The sequence below is a fragment of the Cupressus sempervirens genome, chromosome 5 (assembly GCF_028749045.1).
Source record: "Cupressus sempervirens isolate cs-2001-9-10 chromosome 5, ASM2874904v1, whole genome shotgun sequence".
In the NCBI taxonomy this organism is placed as follows: Eukaryota; Viridiplantae; Streptophyta; class Pinopsida; order Cupressales; family Cupressaceae; genus Cupressus; species Cupressus sempervirens.
Window position 1 is genome coordinate 724,910,706 of NC_143122.1, and position 20,809 is coordinate 724,931,514.

Below are 20,809 nucleotides of genomic sequence, written 5' to 3' on the forward strand. Positions count from 1 at the left end.
AGACAATCTACAGCATATGAAATAATGAGAAAGGGGGCTTCCTAAAAAATAGAACTGCAACTACCTTGTTATTTTTTAGGAATATTTTAAAGCTTTTCGTCTGATTAATTATGTGGTCTAGTTCAACTTAAGAAGTTAACCTCCAAATTTTTTGAAATTAAGCCGTCTCATGAAAATAATAACTTGTCTTTTATATTTTATTCATAGTTCAAAAATCAATTTCTTTTAGCCGATGGGGCGATTTCTAGCCTGACCTCCTTTTCACCCATTAGGAACTCCTATCTTTGAGGACAAGCTTCCAAATAATCCCTTGACAAAATATAATTTTGTTCCTGAGACAACCTTCTTTCTTAAAAATAGAGCTTATGCCCCCCTTATCAGACCTCTACCTAAGACAACAATCTACAAACTGTAGAAACTCAAAGACAATTAATTTATCTACTCACATATACATTCAAAGCTACATAGAAAATAAATAAATAGTACTATACATCTTATCTACCCTTACAAGCTCGAAGGCTCACAATATTTATATACAGAAAGACGAAACTTCCAGATCCACAAAATATGAAACAGACTTCTTAAAATATAAAAACTACCGACTATTTGAAATCTTAACAAAATGCTAATTAAGATAAAAATCTGTTCATGGAAGCTTTAGTTTCTAAAATTTCAATATCTGCTGGAGATTTTGTTGCTCCTGGATCAGTAATGGAAAAAAGTTCACCTCATAAAATTAATATAATTTCTCCCTCTCAAATATACTTTATGGATGTTTTTGACTGAGATGAAACTGTAGTCTAAATAAAACTTGTTTAAACAATTTTCATTTTCCCCCCTTTTTTGTCTTGATTACACGTCTTACATCTCAAGTCTTTTCACCGGCAGTTACATGGAGAAGAATCCAGGAATTTTATTTAAGCAATTTTTCACAGAGAGCTCTGTATTCAGAGATATTTATCCTATATGATTAGGGTTTGTTTGTATAATTGTATGTAAATAATTTTTTGCTTAATAGTTTGCTATATTGAAAGAAGATTTCCAAGAGATGGTTCACTCATGTGTTGAACATAAGGGTTGATATAGGAAATTGTGAATGTTTTTCCATTAAGGGTTTTGGCTGCCATCTTGGTAATATTGTTTGCAAGAAGACTGATGATAAAATAACCAGAAGTTTGTTTCTGTTCTGTAACTTTTTAATCTCATATATATCAGTTTACAAGGAAGGTTTGTGGGTTTCCTTGATTCAATTATGGAAAAAAGGTAACTTGAGCATTTAAAAGGTAGATACTTTCTTAAGAACTGTGATGGTGGGGTTTTTTCCCGCTGTACTCTATGATGGGAGGTTTTCTAGTGTTTAACTTATTTTAGTGATAGGGTTTCAGAATGACTTGGAATGTTTGAAGATCAGATACTATTTCTTTTGGAGGAATAATCATATAATTAATTTATTATTTAGATGAGGTTTGAGATTCAACGTGCATGTCAATTTTAGAAACAGATATCACGCTCATGAATTGTAGTTGGACATTGCCAACAATTACAACATTCTTTAGGAGGGGAGTACATGTATTGAGTTACTTTAATACTAATGTGACCAAATGCTCATTTGGCCCTTCGTGGCAGGTTGTTGATCAACTGTATGTTCTTGTCTTCTTTGCACAAAGATTGTTTTATTTTGGGTTGCGTATGTTTTTTTTATGAATTAGGAGTGTTATGGCCAACTTTATTTTTGAGTTGCGTATGTTTTTTTAATGAACTAGGAGTGTTATGGCCAGCTTTATGTACTCCACAAGTTTTACAATAAAATCATACAGTTAATGATTTCTTTTTGTTAACAATATCTGAAATATATTCAAATATTTTGAATCATCTCCATGAAATGAATTTACCATTTCCCTCTGTGAACAGGGTGAAGGGGCTAACAGAAGTCTCTGAATTTATTTTTGTGCTTCTATTATGTAATGACCCGGCTGAGATTCGGACTATAAACTTTTATATGTAGAGGAATGAGATTAAGTTTAGACTTCCATGTCCAGTAATTTTAAACTCTCTATCTTGTAACCGATATGGCTGAAAATCTAAAAATTGTGGACTTCTAACTGCATTTCTAGTTGTTTGGACAGTTTCTGGACTCATTGTTATTATTAGTCTCTGCCTTATCTATAAGACAGTGAACTAATGTTCCCCGTTCCTCCCTTTTAATTAATTTTGATTATTCTATGTCTAAAGTTGTGAAAATCTTTATTTTTAAAATGTTTTTCTGAAAAATTTTAAACTAAATAAATAAAAGGAATTATGTTTTATTTCCAGAACTCTCCAACAACTTCTACAGGTAGATTCCATCCCGAGGGCACTGAAATCGAGTCTGCCACCATGGTGGGAAGAGCAGTAAATGATACAGACGATTGTTTTCATGAATGACTGTGAGCGGAAAAACACTGAAGCCTAACTTAAGGCGTGCCCTGCTCCACCGTCTATTCGCACACCAGAAAAAAAAACTCCATCTTCGTGTGAAGGGCTGAGCAAATGAAGTTTTTTCCCAGATTTTGTCAGAGGTCAGTTTGTTTAGGCAATCAGTCATCTTCATGCTTTTGCCTTAAGTTCGTTTAGGCAACCAGTCATCTTCATGCTTTTGCCTCGAGTTTGTTTGCAAAGGTATGTATGGCATGATTTCTAATCTGTCCAACTATGAATAGATTCAATTGCCTGAACAGCAAAACAAGATGGAATGACTGCTGAGTCTTCTAGCCGAGGAACGAAACAGTCTTGTAGTTCTCTTCAAACAAGCGGGGGTCGTTCACAACTTCTTGTTACCTTCACCTTCGATCAACATGCAAAGCCAAGCTACTGCAGACTACTGCGAATCTGATCTCTTGGCTCCGTTGTGGAAATACGGCATTGCAGTCGCTGTCTTCTGAAAAAAAAACTCCCCGCTGAATTTACATATTATTCCCCAATTTTCTGCTCAAAATATAGGTGGCCGGATTCAATGAATGAAGAAGAAGTTAAAAAAAATAAAAATATATTTTGTGGTTTCATGCATCATTTGATTGCTTTGTCACAGCCAATACAAAATGGACCATAATGAGCTGCGATGCGCCGGAAGGCAATCAAATTGAAATAATAAAATAGTCTCTAGTATTTTCATCTGAAGTAAAGATTGACAAATACTGCTGAGTCTTCTAGCCGAGGAACGAAACAGTCTTGTAGTTCTCTTCAAACAAGCGGGGGTCGTTCACAACTTCTTGTTACCTTCACCTTCGATCAACATGCAAAGCCAAGCTACTGCAGACTACTGCGAATCTGATCTCTTGGCTCCGTTGTGGAAATACGGCATTGCAGTCGCTGTCTTCTGAAAAAAAAACTCCCCGCTGAATTTACATATTATTCCCCAATTTTCTGCTCAAAATATAGGTGGCCGGATTCAATGAATGAAGAAGAAGTTAAAAAAAATAAAAATATATTTTGTGGTTTCATGCATCATTTGATTGCTTTGTCACAGCCAATACAAAATGGACCATAATGAGCTGCGATGCGCCGGAAGGCAATCAAATTGAAATAATAAAATAGTCTCTAGTATTTTCATCTGAAGTAAAGATTGACAAATATTGGACCAAAAACATGTGTCTAGCAGAATGAAGTCGAACACCAATTGTTCAACACAAATAGCTATGTGAGGTTTGTTAATCTAGGACCATTCCTAAAGTGAAAATCTAAAATTGCTATTGACTCATAGTTAATGTCGATAGGCATTCTACAATGGGAGAATGGGGAAGTGGAATGGTGTGAGCGTGCTAATGTTAAACTTTTATTCTTCTAGATTAAATTTGACAACCATTTACATGTCAAAAATTTAAATTTTATTATAAATAAAATATACTTTAAAAAATAATTTAATAAATGCCACATAAAATATCTATTTAAATTATAATATTTGGAGATATAAATCATCCATTTTTTAAGAAATTAAAATAAAAAAGCTTAAGTTTATAAAAAACTAAATAAATGGAGATAAAGAGAATATAAATAATTTTAGATGTAGTAAATTAAATTATAATTATTTTGTAGTGAATAGCTATCGGCATTTCTTTAGATAGATTTATTTAAGATATCTATATTAGTTTGTAAACAAATATTATATCCAATAATTAATTTCATAAGATAAACCATTTGCTTACTTTAGCAAATCTTAATTTCATTCAAAGAGACTCTATTAAATACTCATATGATCACTTAACTACAATATTAGACTAGAGGTTACAAATTATACTAGACATAAATGATCGACTTAAAAATGATTAAATTTAAATAACCTAATATTGTAACTGTAATTTGACATAGCCAATTATAATGTTAGGATGCCTTGTTGAATCACAGTAGTAAGTAATTTAATATAATAACTTAATTGTTTTCTTACCTAACTTCATCATTCAATTAGATTAGATAAAATATTATTAATACAGTAGTAACCTATATTAAAAATATCATTAATAAAATACTTGATAAGCTCTAATTAGCTAATTCTATTACAATAAACTTATAAATTGACCAATTAGTAATTAAATTTATTATATAAACCTCAACTTAAATATAATTGTAAACTTAACTAATATATAAGCAAAAATCCTATCTATCTATAACCTTAAATTGTAAACTGCTTAGCACATTTCAAAAGTAAACTAGAGCTAAATAAAAAATAAAGAATCTTGAATTAAAGAAAGAATATAATCTAAATATAACTTTATTTAATATAAGAATCATTCCTTTCTAACTTCTAAAGCACATTCAAGTTAATAACATTTTTGAGCAGAGTTTAGAATAAAAGCTAGTGTAGGCTGCCAAGCAAAAGCTCACAAAGGTCAAGGTTTATTCATTTCCTCTTTCCTTCTTATATTGTTCATAAGATGATTTTTCTCCTACACCAACATATGTTTGGAAATAGATTGCTTGCAAACTTGTCAGGTAGTTCAAAGACCTCCACAACTACTCCCAAAGTAACGAGTCAAGCTCGCTCAAACTTAGAATCTTTTTCAATGTTATATCGGTTTATCCTGATCCTTATTGTAGATTTCTTCTCACTGTTGAGTGGCCTTTGATAAAAAAGTTGTGTAGACTTTTGTATCAATATTTTTGCTTTACCACACCGTTGCTACATGTGGATGTTTTGGCATGAGAAAATTTGGAAATTGGGTTTGGGAGTAATATTTGTTTTCAACGATTTTAATGATGTTCATTTTCAGGTATGTTAGTTTGCTTGCAACAGAATTGCATAAATGTGTTGTTTAAATTTGCTTCTTTCCTTGATATATCTTTCTCTCCTCTCTATATAGAACTTATCACCCGCCAAGTTCATATATGTTATAGATCATGCAATAGACCAAAGACCCACTTTGGTATTAATAGTTGTTTTGTCTAATCTTCAAAACAAGAGTTCTACTTATTTTGTACCTCAAAAAAACTATCAAACAAATCATCCTATTTTGCTATCAACTGTCTTCTCTGTGTGGCAAATTATTATAAGAATCATAAAAAAAAAATTATGCAAACAATTTCTTCTCTTTATAATCCTACTTGCTACTCAAACAAAAGGTAGGCACTCAAGCTCATACACATCTCTTGTTTTGTATGAAGACTTCACTAACCCAATTATGGTATGCAAAAGAAAAAGGTTTCCTTTAATAAATTGGTAAAAGAATGTTTTGGAAACCATCAAAATTCGGAACAAAAAGTGAAGAACAATGTTCTTGCTAACCACATTATGTTGTTATCTAAGACATATATATGTAAGTTTATGACATGTCTGACATAGTGCAAGGCATGAGAATCCCCAAAGGAGATGTCCAAACCCCCAACAAACAACCATACAGGGGGAACACAACAACAAATAAGAATAATGCAAGATCTGATACCAAATCACAACTTCTTTATTCATAAAATAACTGATTACATGCAATAGGCCTGATTGTAAGGCCTTCTAGATTAGGGCCAAATACAAACAACAATTACAAAATTAGTTTTACAAGATCCCACAAGACCCAACTTACAACACGATCTTAGCTAGTCTAGATCCACAACTGGATAAGAACACAAAGAACAATCCACACTTGTACCCTCAGGTCCACCAAGCCATCCTCTAGTTCTCAAGTCGCAACCCTAGCTCTTCAAAATTCACATCTTCTTTTCATCCCCTTCTCCAAGCTGGATAATCACAATGCCCCTACTCATACTCTCTCTAAAGACTCCATAAACTCCCCTACTTATACCCAACTAAGCCACAAGTCGGCTCAATTTATTACAAACTAAATTGAATCCCTTACATTAAATATATGTTGAGCCACAAGTTAGCTATAACACAAATTAAATACCCATACATAAATTAAATGCCAAAAGTTGACTCAGACAACTCGACACCAACAAGAACCAAGAGCAAACTGAGTCTCAACAGTCAAACACCAGTAAATTCCTAAGCATCGTCGAGCTCACAGTGCAAACTGAGCACCATAGACCATGCCTAGCTCCATAGACTATACTGAGCTTTAAGGCCATGTCGAGCTCCATAGTGTATGCTGAGCTCCTAAAGAATGCCAAGTTCCCAGGCATAAACTATGTCCAACAGTGATCGAGCACCACTTCTTTGGTGACCGAGTCCCCAACTAGAAACCAAAATCCCTCAAACATGCAGGATTGCAAGAAAGCTCAAGATGCTCTTGCATCAGATAGCCTAAGTTTGAAAAGATGTTCTAGTAGTTGGAAGAACATCTTATGGGATTCAATACATAAATCCCAAACTAGTTCTTCAAATACACATCCTCTTGAGTCTTCAACTTGTACACTCATTCCCTTGTTCTTCTTCTGCTTCTTCACATCCATCCTAGGTCTGCTATAGATCTACTTTCCATACTGATCTCCAACCTTCTCAGAATCTTTCAACTCAACTCGGCTACCAATACTCAGGTTCCTCCTATCGAGCTCTTCATTATGTAAAGAAATTAGGGAAAACTTCCTACCTCCTTTCTCAATAGTAAACACCTTCTTGACACAATCATGCACAACCCTACAATCATACAACCAAGGTCTACCAAACAACACATAACAAATGTTCATGTCCACAATATCACACAACACTTGATCCTTATATTGCCCAATCTGGAAATCAACAAAGCATTGCTCCCTCACTTCTAAAGCATGCTCACCTTGCAACTAGCCAATCCTATAAGGATAAGGATGTCTCACTCTCTTCAAACCAAGTTTCTAAACCATCTCCTTAGCAACAAGGTTATTAGTACTACCACCATCCACAATCACCTTGCAGGCTTTACCACCAAACTTACAACAAGTCCTCAACAAAGTAGTCCTCTGACAAGAATCCAATGTCCTCTGACCAACTAGTACTCGCAGAACTAGCAAACTCTCTCCTTGCGCAGACTAACTGTCCTAGACTGCAATCTCATTCACAATAGTAGGTGTCCTACCGTGTGGGCATTCAAAAGATCTATGCCCTTCTTTACCACATTAGAAACAATTACCTCTGAACTCACCTCTATCTATCCTCCTTTTCTTATCAGCAGGTTTTGGTTCACCTTTAGCACTCGATTTAGCTTGTCCGAGCTATTCTGCTTCTCCTTCCCTCTAACATTACCTTGACTTTTCCTCTTCAGCTTATCTTTTGCCTTCAAAGCATACTAATAAGCATCCTCAACTGAAGAAATATTCAACATACCAACCTTATGCTGAATATTGAATCTCAAACCATTCATGTATCGAGCTACCTTTTCCGTTGACAATTCTCTATGACTAGACCAAATAGTTAACTTGTAGAACTCCTTGGTATAATCCTTCACAGTTATATCTTTCTACTTCAGATTCTGCAACCTCTTAAACAACTCAAGTTCATAATCAACAGGAATGAACTTAACCTTCAACTTAGTTACCATCAACCTCCATCCAGTGATCTTCATTTCACCGTCTTCCTCTATGTCTCTTTGCAATTCTTTGCACCAAAGAGAAATAGTTCCTTTCAACTTATTTTGTGCCAACCCCACTCTGAGTGGATCCTCAATATCCTCAAGCTTAAAGTAGTCTTCCAATTCACCAATCCAATTAATCAGGTGTTCAGGAGTCAAAGTACCTGAGAAATTAGAAATCTCCATCTTATGCTTTAGCTTCCACTAAGATCCATGTCTAGAAAATTGACCAACTCTAGTTCTAATAGGTCTCTCCACATGATCAATTCTGTCCTCACCAATAGATCCAACAACTTAATAGTCTTTGACAACTTCCTCATTACTACCTTTAGTACCCACATGCCTAGATACACCACCTGAAACACTCACAATCTCAATAATCATGTCACTCTTCATCAATGCAATCTTAGATTTGAATTCTGCTCTAATATTCTTTGAGATCATTTCTTCCACAACATCGCTAAGATCATTAATTGCCCAAGGGTCCAATCTTCTTGGAGGCATTTTCTAAATTTTTTGCAAACCCTAAGCAATAGATCCACTAATCGAGAAGATCAATAAGCTCCACAGGATCAACCTTCTCTAACCCAAGATCTTGGTGTAAATTGCCTCAACTTCGATGATTTGTCAACACACACATGAACAACCTGGCTTTGATACGACCTGATGTAGTGCAAGGAAGGAGAATCCCCAAAGGAGATGTCCAAACCCCCAACAAAAAATCACATGACAAAAACACAACAACAAATAATAATAATGCAAGATATAATACCAAATTATAACTTCTTTATACATGAAATAACTGATTACATGCAATAGACCCAACTATAAGGCCTTTCGGGTTAGGGCCAAATACAAACAACAATTGCAAAATCAGTTCTGCAAGATCTCACAAGATCCAACTTACAACACAATCATATCTAGTTTAGATCCACAATTGGATAAGAACACCAAGAACAATCCACACTTGTACCCTCAGGTCCACCACGTAATCCTCTAGTTTTCAAGCTGCAGCCCTAGCTCTTCAAAATTCACATCTATGCTTCATCCCCTTCTCCAAGTTGGATGATCACAATACTCCTACTCATACTTTCTCTAAAGACTCCATAAAACCCCCTACTTATAGCCAACTAAGCCACAAGTCAGCCCAGTTCATTATAAACTAAATTAAATCCTTTATATTAAATATATGTTGAGCCACAAGTGAGCTACACACAAATTAAATACTCGTACATAAATTAAATGCCAAAAGTTGGCTCATAGACAACTCGACACCAACATGAACCAAGACCAAACTGAGTGTTAGCAAAACCAAGTCGAACTCTAGTAAATTCCTGAGCATCCTTGAGCTTGCAGTGCAAATTGAACACCACAAACAATGTTCAGTTCCAAGACTATGTCGAGTTCCATAGACCATGCCAAGCCCCATAGACCATGCCGAGCTCCAAGGACATGCCAAGCTCCTAGGTATAAACTATGTCCAATAGTGACCGAGCACCACTTCTTTGGTGACCAAGTACCCAACTAGAAACCAAAGTACCTTCAATATGCAAGATTGCAAAAAGCCTAGGATGCTCCTGCATCAGTGTTGTACACATTACATTCTTTTAAAGGCATATAATGCTGCCATTTATACCCTCTATGGAAATTATGTGTATTCATGTGGGAATTGAGGTGTAATTGAAGCAATTATTTTTTTTCTTGATGCGCTTTCTATTATGTATCAAAATTTTGTGAATATATTGAATTTTCATTTTAATGTGTAAGTTGAATCGTTTATTTAATACAATGTATATATGAGACCTAAGCATATTAGTTTCTTGATCTTCACATATATTGGCTTTATTGATGTAAGGTTAGGTATTTTGAGAAAGCATTGATAAGAAGGCAACATCTAATTTCATAATTGAGGAACCTCCTCATAGTGAGAAAGTTTAGTATTGTACAACTATCAAATGTATATTATTAGCTTTAGTACTTGGTGAATTTCTCTCTCTGAATATTGTAAAGCATTAACAACATTAGCAATGAAAAACCAAAACATTAATCAATAAGCAACATCCTATAGTTATCTAGGTTAATTTTATAGGTTAATGAAATAAAATTCTTGTTTGTTGAATTGTACTTACATTTTCCTTTGCATGTGTACTTGATACATAGTTGTTTTTAATTAATTCATAAAACACTTGTTAGGGCTTGAAAAATAGAACAAGATACAAATATTTAATGTGTTTTACCCAATCATAGGCTACATCCACCAATAGTGAGTTCAATATTATTCTCTAGTGAATCCACTTGATTAAGAGAAGCAATCTCTTGCAACTGAATATCGCTACAAGAAGTTACTAAATTCTCATTGTGAAAATTTGTAATTCTAAGCCATACTAACAAGACTTATATTAGTTATAAAATAGGGTCAGAATATGTCGTCTAATAGAAAGAAAGAACTCTTGATGCATTTTAAAATAATAAATTTATTTTGGGCTTTGCCTCTTTACCTTGCAATGACCCCATCTTAGGGACACTTCTCTCTAACCCCTATAGAAAACTTTAGGTGGAAATCTTGTACATAAAAGTGTAGAAAAATTAACCATCAATTTTGATTAGGTTCCATTTTACAACAATCTCCTGCTTGGAGACTAATTAGGCTCCACAATTATAGCCTCCTACTTGGATGCTGATCATAACACTGCTAACTCAGTAGTTCCCACTGGAATGAAAAACACCTTGGACTTTATTGCTCTATTTTTCTTTCTTTCAATCTAAAGCATCAATCGAAGCTAAAGAGGAGTTAAAATTTCTCCCCCATGATACTACCGTTGTAAACATATTTATTGTATTGGAAGTGGATACTATGGTAAATATTAATGAGTTGATCTTTAACCTATCATCCTAGGTGATCATTTGCAGATTTGGAGGCTATTGACCCTCTCTCCTTGGTCTTCATCATTAGATTTCCATGTACTAAGAGCCACTCATTTAAAATATGGTACACATGTTTCTTTTAGCTAGGGTTTTCTTTTGTTTCCAAGATGCAAGATGCTTAAGTTAGATGGACTCTTTTTACAAAAAAAAATTCAGTTGGGAGAATTGTTTCCCATTAATGAAAAAGCCTTGGAATGAGGATTTAAATCCTCTTCGAAATCCTTTTGCAAGATGCCCATTTGGGTTAGGATTCCCTACCTTGTTGCCCTTGATCCCTCTCATCTTTAGGTTGATTCTCTCCTTAGGAAGTGGGTGAAGCTCTTGGGGATTTTCTAATGGTAGATGAAGAGTCCTCTAAAATCATGCACTCTACCTTTTCTTAGATCTTAGTTGATATTGATGCTTCTAAGGAGCTATTGATTGAAATTCAACTCAAGTCTCAAGGGGGTTCTTGGATCCAACCTTTGGACTATGAGTGAATCCCTTTTAGATGTAGAAAATGCTTCATGACATGGCATATTTCACGTTGAATGTGGGGTTGAAAAAGTAAAGTAGAAACAATATTCCTCATGGTGGAAGGGTGCCTCTACACACCATTATACGATTTATAAGGGCTCTAAGTTGGCCTGAGATGGTTAATCTCCCCTTGAACCTGCTTTACTTCCATGAAGGTTGCTACTAGTTCTAGTATCACAAATGCTAGAGTAGAAAGGGTTGATCCACTTTTCCCATTTATGTGATATAGGCCCTCATGCCCATCTTGTCATAATATAAATATTAATGATAAAATACTATGGTTATTATACATAAATGATCTAGAAAAGTACCTGTAGAATTAATAATTGTTACATCCTAAGTGTTTAAATCAATGTAATTGATACAATAATATAATGCTCATTGAAAGAATCAATTCATATTCTATACATTAAGAGCATAACTGTACATAAAGAGTACATCAAGAATAGTGATAACATGAGTGCAATCATAAATAGAGTACAACAAAGTGAATCAAAAGGGTCCATCATGGCACAAATTCTCTTGAAAAACTTTCCATCTGTTGTAACAAGATCTCATGATCTCTCAAACAAACTATTCATTCTCTATCTCAAGACATGAGTAAGAAATCTATGTCCCACGAGCATCTAGAATAGTTTTTTATTAAGGAAAACAAGTTTTCAAGGGTGCCTAAAACCCTTTACACAAATTTTTTTCAATGGAGCCCAAGATGCCACAGACAAAAGGAGAAACAGGTCACCAACCAACAAAGGGTGACTAGGGCAGCCCTGTAGATATTACAATACATTTTTGCCACCAATTACAACTCAAAACAGTTAAGAACTACTCCCAAAAGAGTGAAATCTAAGAAGATGGTCCGAGGATTGTTGGGAATGTTTGTATTTTTTACCTTTAACATTTGTCCAACCTTCCTCCACCAGAGAAGCCTCCTTCTTCCACACCAAAGCTTCACCATCTAACCCAATCGGAGAAACAAGTAAGATCACATCTGAAACTTTGTCCATCAAAACTCGAACCATAGAGGGAGGGGAAACCATTGCAGCCATATCTATCAACGGATCAAGATCTGGTCCAACCAGTGTAGGGCTACTGGTTCCCTCAGCAACCACAGATGAGGGGGGGGGGGGCATCCTTAAGAGCATATGGAATAGTTATCCATTGTTGATCTCAAGATTGGACTATGGCCCAAACATTTACCACTAACCATGGAGTAATAAGCTCCTCCAAGGCTCTTCATAACACAAAGAGCTCTAGTGCAAAATAAACATGAATGTGGAAGGGGAAAACATAATAATCCAAACATATATAACACATGCAAATAAAAGCCTCAATTGAAGATTTTAGATCATATTGACATTGCTTGGTAGCAAGAAATTAAGTACAACATTTTTGACAAATACCCTTCATTAATAAGCACAAATAGTACCACTCCCTTGTATCATGCATGATTGGAAAGTAAAATGAATAATAAGATCTTATGACACAATAAAATATTTTACAAATAATAACATAAACTAACACTAGTAGAATTAACCTCTTTTTTCAACAAAAATTGGTCTAATTTTCTATTGAGATTGGTTGAACAATCCACAAATGGTCTTGTCAGTATTTTTCCCATAAAAAATTTGACAAGGTCATACTGAGTTCGAAATTTCTTAACATATATTAGTCGAAAGTGGCCTCTACAATCGACCAATAGCTTCGTCAAACTTTTAATGAATTGTGGTTGAAATGCTGACACCCATGCAACCATGATGCTAAACCCACAATGACATCCTAGTCAACAAGTTCATCCAAAATTTGATGAACCTTGGTCAAAATTTCCACATCCATGTGCCTAGGATGTTGAACCCATGATGACATCCTGGTCACCATGTTGAAATTTTGATGATTCTAAATTGCTTGAAAAAACAAATGTCAGGCCCACCCTCATCAGTGGGGGGCCTGCCCAATATTCCAATCTTTTTCTCTATTCCATATTATAGTTTAAGGATTTTAGAAATGTTAGAGAATAGGTTCAATGGTTCTATTTGTCAAAAGTTCTACTTCACTGTCCTAAATACTAAAACTCTTGTCTGGTCTCACCAAAACGACTATATCTCGCTCGAAACAAAATTCAATGAAGCAAAATCCAATTTTCAAAGGATTCAAACCTCCATTAGATCTATTAAATATATGGACTAAACAAAAAGATATTTATCATGAAAAATTTCTACAATTAGACTATTCTTAATTAGACAACAAAATGGAAAGTGCAACAATTGTAATCTTTATTGATATCAAACTTAAATCTTCAATCACAACCTACATTTTGGATTATTACAAACATTTATCTAGAGCCAATCTAGTAATGGTAACTAATAGAAACTTTTCATTGTGATAAATTCTTTTTGTAATAGAGCTTGTTCTATAGTATCCTTGCTTTCAGATATGTTATTGTGGAGAACAATATATCCAACAACTAATCGGATATATACATACTTTATAATGATAAAGACTCCTTAAAGCTTTTATCCAATCCATTGTCCCATTATGGATGGAAGAACATGCATATGAATGGACATATAAAGGATGAAATGAGCACAAGGTTCCAATCAAGTAGAGTAACCTAGAATTGGTGTAGGAAGCCAAATGATGGGTGTCATTCCATGCAATAGCGCTTGATGTTTATTTTAGGGAAACTGAGACTAATGTTCTAATAGAGGACATTGCAATTGACTTCTTTATGGAAGTCACTCCTATGAAAGGCTTTTGGAAGTCTTTTTGTAGATATCCTTACTTGTTTTATCTAGTTCATATTGAGTATTACCAAACATTGGTATATATGGACTAGCATCATAAATTGGATAGTGACATCTACATAATTGGATCTTGGCAGGGACACCCAATGTTTCCTCAACACATCATGGCATGTTTTACATAACAATTTCTGAATTTTCAATTTGCATTATCTTGAGATTATAGAATTTGACACATTGTTACTAGGTATATTGATTGAATCAAAATGGAAAAAGTTGTAGCTTCTATAAAGTCAGTCACAACTAGCTATCTTGCCATTATGTTTGTCTTCTTGGTTTGTACAATCCTTTTATGGAATTAGCCTAGGTTACATGGTGTGGATCTATATTTGATATGTTTTTTAGTTTAGAGACAAATTTTAATTGTGAACAATTTCCTTGGTTCATACTTCAATTTGGAAAGAGAAGATGTAACCTTTGGCCATAACTTGTCAAGAGAAAATAGAACCTAGTATCAATGTACCTTATGTTGGCCTTTGGGACTTTTTAACAACTTTCTAACCTTGTAAGGCCACTAAAATAATGCCAATTAGAGAATTGGTTGAAAATTGAGGTTATGGAGCAACATTGGATAGTGGACCTTTTTTTCATTGATGTCTTCTCTTATCATACACCAATTACTACTATTTTTACCTTTTTGGTCAACAATTGATAAAGAAACATCTTGTTAACTAGTTGTCATGTAAACCAAATACTTGATAAAATTAAGATATTCCTATCAAGATTCAAATATACAATTTTTTAAAAGTCAAACTTTGTAAGTCATGCTTCATGAGTAGTGGTTCACAAGAATCCATCTCTTGTGAGAATCAATGGAGCAATCAAAAATAATTTACTAGATGGGTGACCTAGTAAATTGTGTAAGCACACAAAAATGGTCATCTTGATTATGTGCCTTGTTTCATAATTTATCTCAAGTTTGAATCAATATTTGTATCATTATTTCCTTTGATCAAATTAAATTATTTGAATTATTCAATTTATTTGAATTATTTGAATTATATAATTAATCATTATTATTTTACATCAATTTCCTTGATTAAATTGGAATTCATTTATTTAATTATTTTAAATAAATGGTTTGATCATCTTGACTTTTGTATTATTTAATTAAAGGAGTTTGCTCCCTTTTAATTAAATAAAACCCCTCCTCACTTATTTTAAAAGAAATAATTAAATAATTGTCACACACTTTATTTTATAAGAAAATGAATTATTTTACATTTAAATTAAATAAAAATACCCCTCATTTTATAATTTTTATGGAGTATTACACTACACATCTCTTAATTCAATACTAATTGCACATTCTCGTATGTGGGTCATACCCTTTCATTTAATTTTTAGTTTCCTTCCAATTTGGGAATGCCTCTTTGATTGATATATAAAGGAGACCTCCTCCTTCATTTTGAGGATCATCATGATTTCTTATGCTACAATTATTATAGACATTTTTTGAAGCTTTCTTGGAGACTTGGAGATGTCTTGCATGTTTATGATCATTTTGAATCTTCTATTCATTGGATGTACTTGTGAATACCAAGACTAATGTTCATATGAGAACCGCCACTTCAAACCTTTGAAGGTCTTTGCACATTGATGATAGGAACCTATGAGTCAATTCTTGAGATCTTGTGTTTTCATGGTGTTAGTTTGAAGGATTTCAAGTGTAAGAATTCATAGAAGTGTGTTTGGTATTTGTCCACATTTTTCACACACATTTTTGGTGCCCACCATGGGGCAACCCACCTTTACATGCTAGTTTTCGATATTTTTGGAGCTAACCCCTTGTGCAGATGTGCTTGGAGAAGAAAACCCTATATTTTAAAAGATTTCATCATATCTCCCAAATGGCTTGGTGTTCTGTTCTGAATTGTTTTTTGTAGGTTGGTGACGTATCAATGAAGCTTCAATTAAAATTTTAGAGTTTTCTGAGGTAATTCATAGTTTTAATATTTTTTTTCTCTATTTTTCATGAAAAATTATTTTTGGATGCAAATTAGCAAAATTTTCAGCAAATTATATATTTTTGGAAAGGTCTCTAAATTCTAAATGGGTTGTTTCTTTGTGTTTTGAGTTTAGGGATCATATGAGGGCTCAAACACTTGATTTACAAAAATTAGTCTATTTTTACAAAATGGGTCCCGAGGGCACAAATAAAAATAATTTTCTAAAATTCTAACATTTTTGGAAAGCTCTTTATTTTTTAATAGGGGTCTCTTTTCTGTATTCAGAGTTTTGGATCCGAATTCATTTCATATATGTCTCATCTTGTTGACTAGGTCAGAAATCATAATGAAAAAAAATGGCATGTAATAATTAGCTTGCACTTATTTTTCACATAGTTCAATGCATGATATGAGTTTTCATTTGCATTATTTTCTGGTTATTGTTTCTTCTAACAATTTATTTTCACATCTAACCCAAGGGTTTTGATAAGTTGAATATACATTGCATAGCTTGTTTGCATTTTTGTTTGTCTTGTTTGTTGGAGAGCTTGTGGCTTGCTTACATGAAAAGCTCAACAAAAAAAAAAATACAATAAAATTTACTAAGCACATTGCATGGATTACCACATATTTTGTTTAATGCTCTATAAAATTTGGTTTCCTTTCATTAGAATGAACTACTTGCATGTCTTACTTGAGTTATTTCTTGCTTTCATAGATCACATTTCAATTTCTACTATAAAGGAAAGAAAGAACATAGATGTTTGTTTTAAGTCCCCGATTATTGTTCTATGTGCTTGATTATTATTTATAAATCTGAAATTTCTCTTAGTTAGTTAAAAAGAACAATCAAAATTGAGTTCCCCAAATACAACTTTCCAGTTTACTATCTAGCTATCACTTTGATTATTATGAACCTATTTACTAGTGAGAATTCATCATTTGGAGAGTTCAATTCATTAATATGACTCTAAGGTAACCTTGTTTTTGTCATTTTTGAGTTGATTTGACCATTGTGGACCTAATCTTTAGCATCTAAACTAATTGTCACTTTGGATCCTTGCATCATAGCTATCTTTTAGTTGGTAAATCTTGTCTTATCTTCTTGCCAACATCAAAACTTGCTAAGTTAGATATTTCCCTAGTGGAGAAGGTTTTCTTTGGGATTCTTTAATCTCATCCTTGGATTGTGGGTATTCACTTGTCTAAACATATCAATTTGTCTCATATTATTACATTTTTATTATAGAACATTACATCTTTTGGATAATTCCACATTTGTAAGACCAACTGTGGCATATTGTGTTAACCAATTGTGAGACCTCTATTGGTTGATTGAGTTAACAAGAGTGATAGGAAATTATATTATTACACCTTATTAATTTGACAAGTGATTACTTTACTACTCAAGATTGATCTCATCCTTGGGTTGTGGGTATTCACTTGTCTAAACATATCAATTTGTCTCATAGTATTACATTTTTATTACAGAACATTACAACTCTTGGATAATTCCACATTTGTAAGACCAATAGTGGCATATTGTGTTAATCAATTGTGAGACCTCTATTGGCTGATTGAGTTAACAAGAGTGATAGGTAGTTACATTATTACACCTTATTAATTTGACAAGTGATTACTTTACTACCAGAAAATGATACCAATGCTTCTTGGAGTCTTCATATTTACTAGTGCTTTCCCTCTCATGCCAGTTACAACTAGATTTCAAGTGAGTCATGGTAAACAACCTCAAGTCAACTTTGATCAATTACTCTTAGTTCCAACTCCTCAAAAATGTAAAGGAAAGGAACCTATCTTTGATCAATCACCTAAGGGAGAAACAAAAATTGAGTTCACTCTTAGTCATTTTAGTGAATTGAACACACCTAAGGCCTTTTCACTTTTTGAGAAAGACATTATATTTACTAAAAACAAATATAAAAGCATGGACGACATGATGAATGGTAGATTATTGAGGTAACATGGAGTTGAACCTTTGGGACTTTGCAGAACTCATGGAGCAAAAAATGATTTTGATAGAGATTTACATGAAGGAAATCAATACTACTCTCCATTTCTTACTCCTCCTAGATTGTCACCTAAATCTTTTCACCCAATGGATGATAAAATTAAATAAGATGAATTGGAAAATATAGCATACTTGGAGAAACAAGGGAAACAAGTAGCACAAAAAATCAATGAAAGTTTGGCTAAATCTCAAGAATTTCTCAACAAAACTCCAAGAACCCCTAATGGCTAGTTTAGTAAAGTGATTAAGATGTAATGGAAGCACAAGCTATAGAGATGGCTAAAAATATGGCTAAATACATGGCTCAACAAATGGTTAATGATATTCTTTCTCGAAGGTGTAATGTTTCTCCACCTCCTAGATCTCCTAGAGGTGATGAAGAGAGATGTCTTCTGCAAGAAAAATAAGCTTACATGAATGCATTCATACAATGTGAGGCAAAAAAGAAAGTTCATGAAATAACCTATCAGAAACTTAATGATATACTTTTTCTTGGTGGTGGTAGTGTTTTTCCATCTCCTTCTCCTCCTCCAAGAGTTACTAGACATATGTCACCTTCATAATCTCCTAAGGGAAATAGGAGACAACTATCTCCTCCTAGATATCAAAAGAGGCAAATGTCTCCTCCAAGGAATTCACAACATCCTCAATTTACTACACATGGTTTTGGGGTGGATTATGATTTATTAGAGCAAGACCCAAAATTTCACAAGAATATGGATCAATATATTTAGATTAATAAGGATAATTAATTCATGGATTTAATCAAAAAAGGTGTTCAAGTACCTTATAATTTTGATGTGGATATGAATATCAAGTGACAAGATCCTTCATTTCAAGAACAAACTGAGAAAAATATGAAGATGTTAAAAGCTAAACTTACATCTAAGAATCCATTTTCTCTACAGAGTGTGTGTCCTCTACCTTTTGAGAGGAGTATTCTAGAGGTTGAATTTTCTAAGAAAACATAATTTCCACATTATGATAAGTATGATGGGAATGGAGAACCTAGTGATCATGTGAGACAATTTAATGTTTTAAGCTTGGAATTCACACATAAAGATGCTTATCTTATGAGATTGTTTCCTAGGAGTTTAAAGGGCCAAGCTATGGAATGGGTCACTAAGATTACTCCCCCACTTAAGAATTTTGAGGAACTTTTTCAAAAATTTATCCAGAACTTCTCTTATAATGTTCAAAAACTAGTTTCTATGTTGGATTTATGCAACCTCAAACAAGATCAAAGAGAACTTTTTGTTACCTTTTAACAAAGATGGAGAAAGTTATATTCTTGTTACTCTAGAGAAATTCCAGAAAAAGAGAAAACTGATATACTTGTGAATAATTTGGTTCGTAAATGGAGAAATGAAATTGGCAAATGGGTTTTTGAGACTTTTCATAATATGGTAGAAACAACTTTCCATATTGAGGATGTTTTGAAGAATCAAGGAATTATCAAGCATAATAGCAACAAGAGTAACCACAACAATGAAAACAAGAATAGGAGAACTTCTTATAAAGGAAATCAACATGTGGTTAATGATGGTGTAGTTGACACCTCCAAGTCTAGTGGTCAAGCTATTTCTAGATTATCAAATGGCATTCATGTTGTGAAACTTCAAGCACCTTCTCAACAAAATAATAGAGAAAATTCTAGCTACAATTGCAGAAATCCTCAAGAGAGAAGAACTTTTACAAAGATTAGTAGACCTTATGAGGATGTTTTGAAAGAGCTGATTGATAGCAAGCTATTAAATTTGATTGAGAATTGGCAACCACCTCTTGTAAAGGGTCCATGTTGGGATGATAATGCCTATTGTAAATATCATCAGAGCAAAACTAGTCATACTATGGAAAATTTTCAAAGGTTAAAACATGGTATTCAGAATTTGATTGATAATAGAAAGTTAACAATTGACAGTGTTAGTCATGCTACTAATTACGATCATCAAGCTTATAAAGATCCATTTCCTAAGTATGAAAAGGGTGAATCATCTAAGAATGGGAAGGATCAAGTGAATTATACTTATTCCAATCAAAATTATGGATATTCTAATGTAGATAATGTTATCAACATGGTTGCAATTAAGGAAAATGATAAGGATTTGAATCATCCACATAATCTTGCCTTACATATTGAAGTCATGAGTCACAGAACTCTTGTTAGATGTGTGTTGATAGATGGGGATATCGGGTTGAATATTTGTCCTTTCAACATACTTGAAAAGTTGGGATATTCTAGAACAAGATATTGATACTAGACAGACGGTTACTATCAGAGTTTATGATGGAAGTGTCAAACATTCTAAAGGATTAGTTTTTTTACCTATTTGGATTGAGTCAATTGAGACAGATATTTTGTTTCATGTGGTTGATACTAGTACCCTTGTTTATAACATTTTATTGGGTAGACCTTGGATACATGAAATGAAAGCCATTCCTTCCACATATCACCAATGTGTTACATTTCCACATAATGGGATCAAGATGTTTATTTCACAAGATAATACCTTGGCTATAAATAATATTTTAGCATAATCACATATAGCTTTGGATAGAGTTTTAGATGAGACAGTTGAAGAATCCATAGCATGTGTGATAGATTCCAAGACACTTAATAGTGAA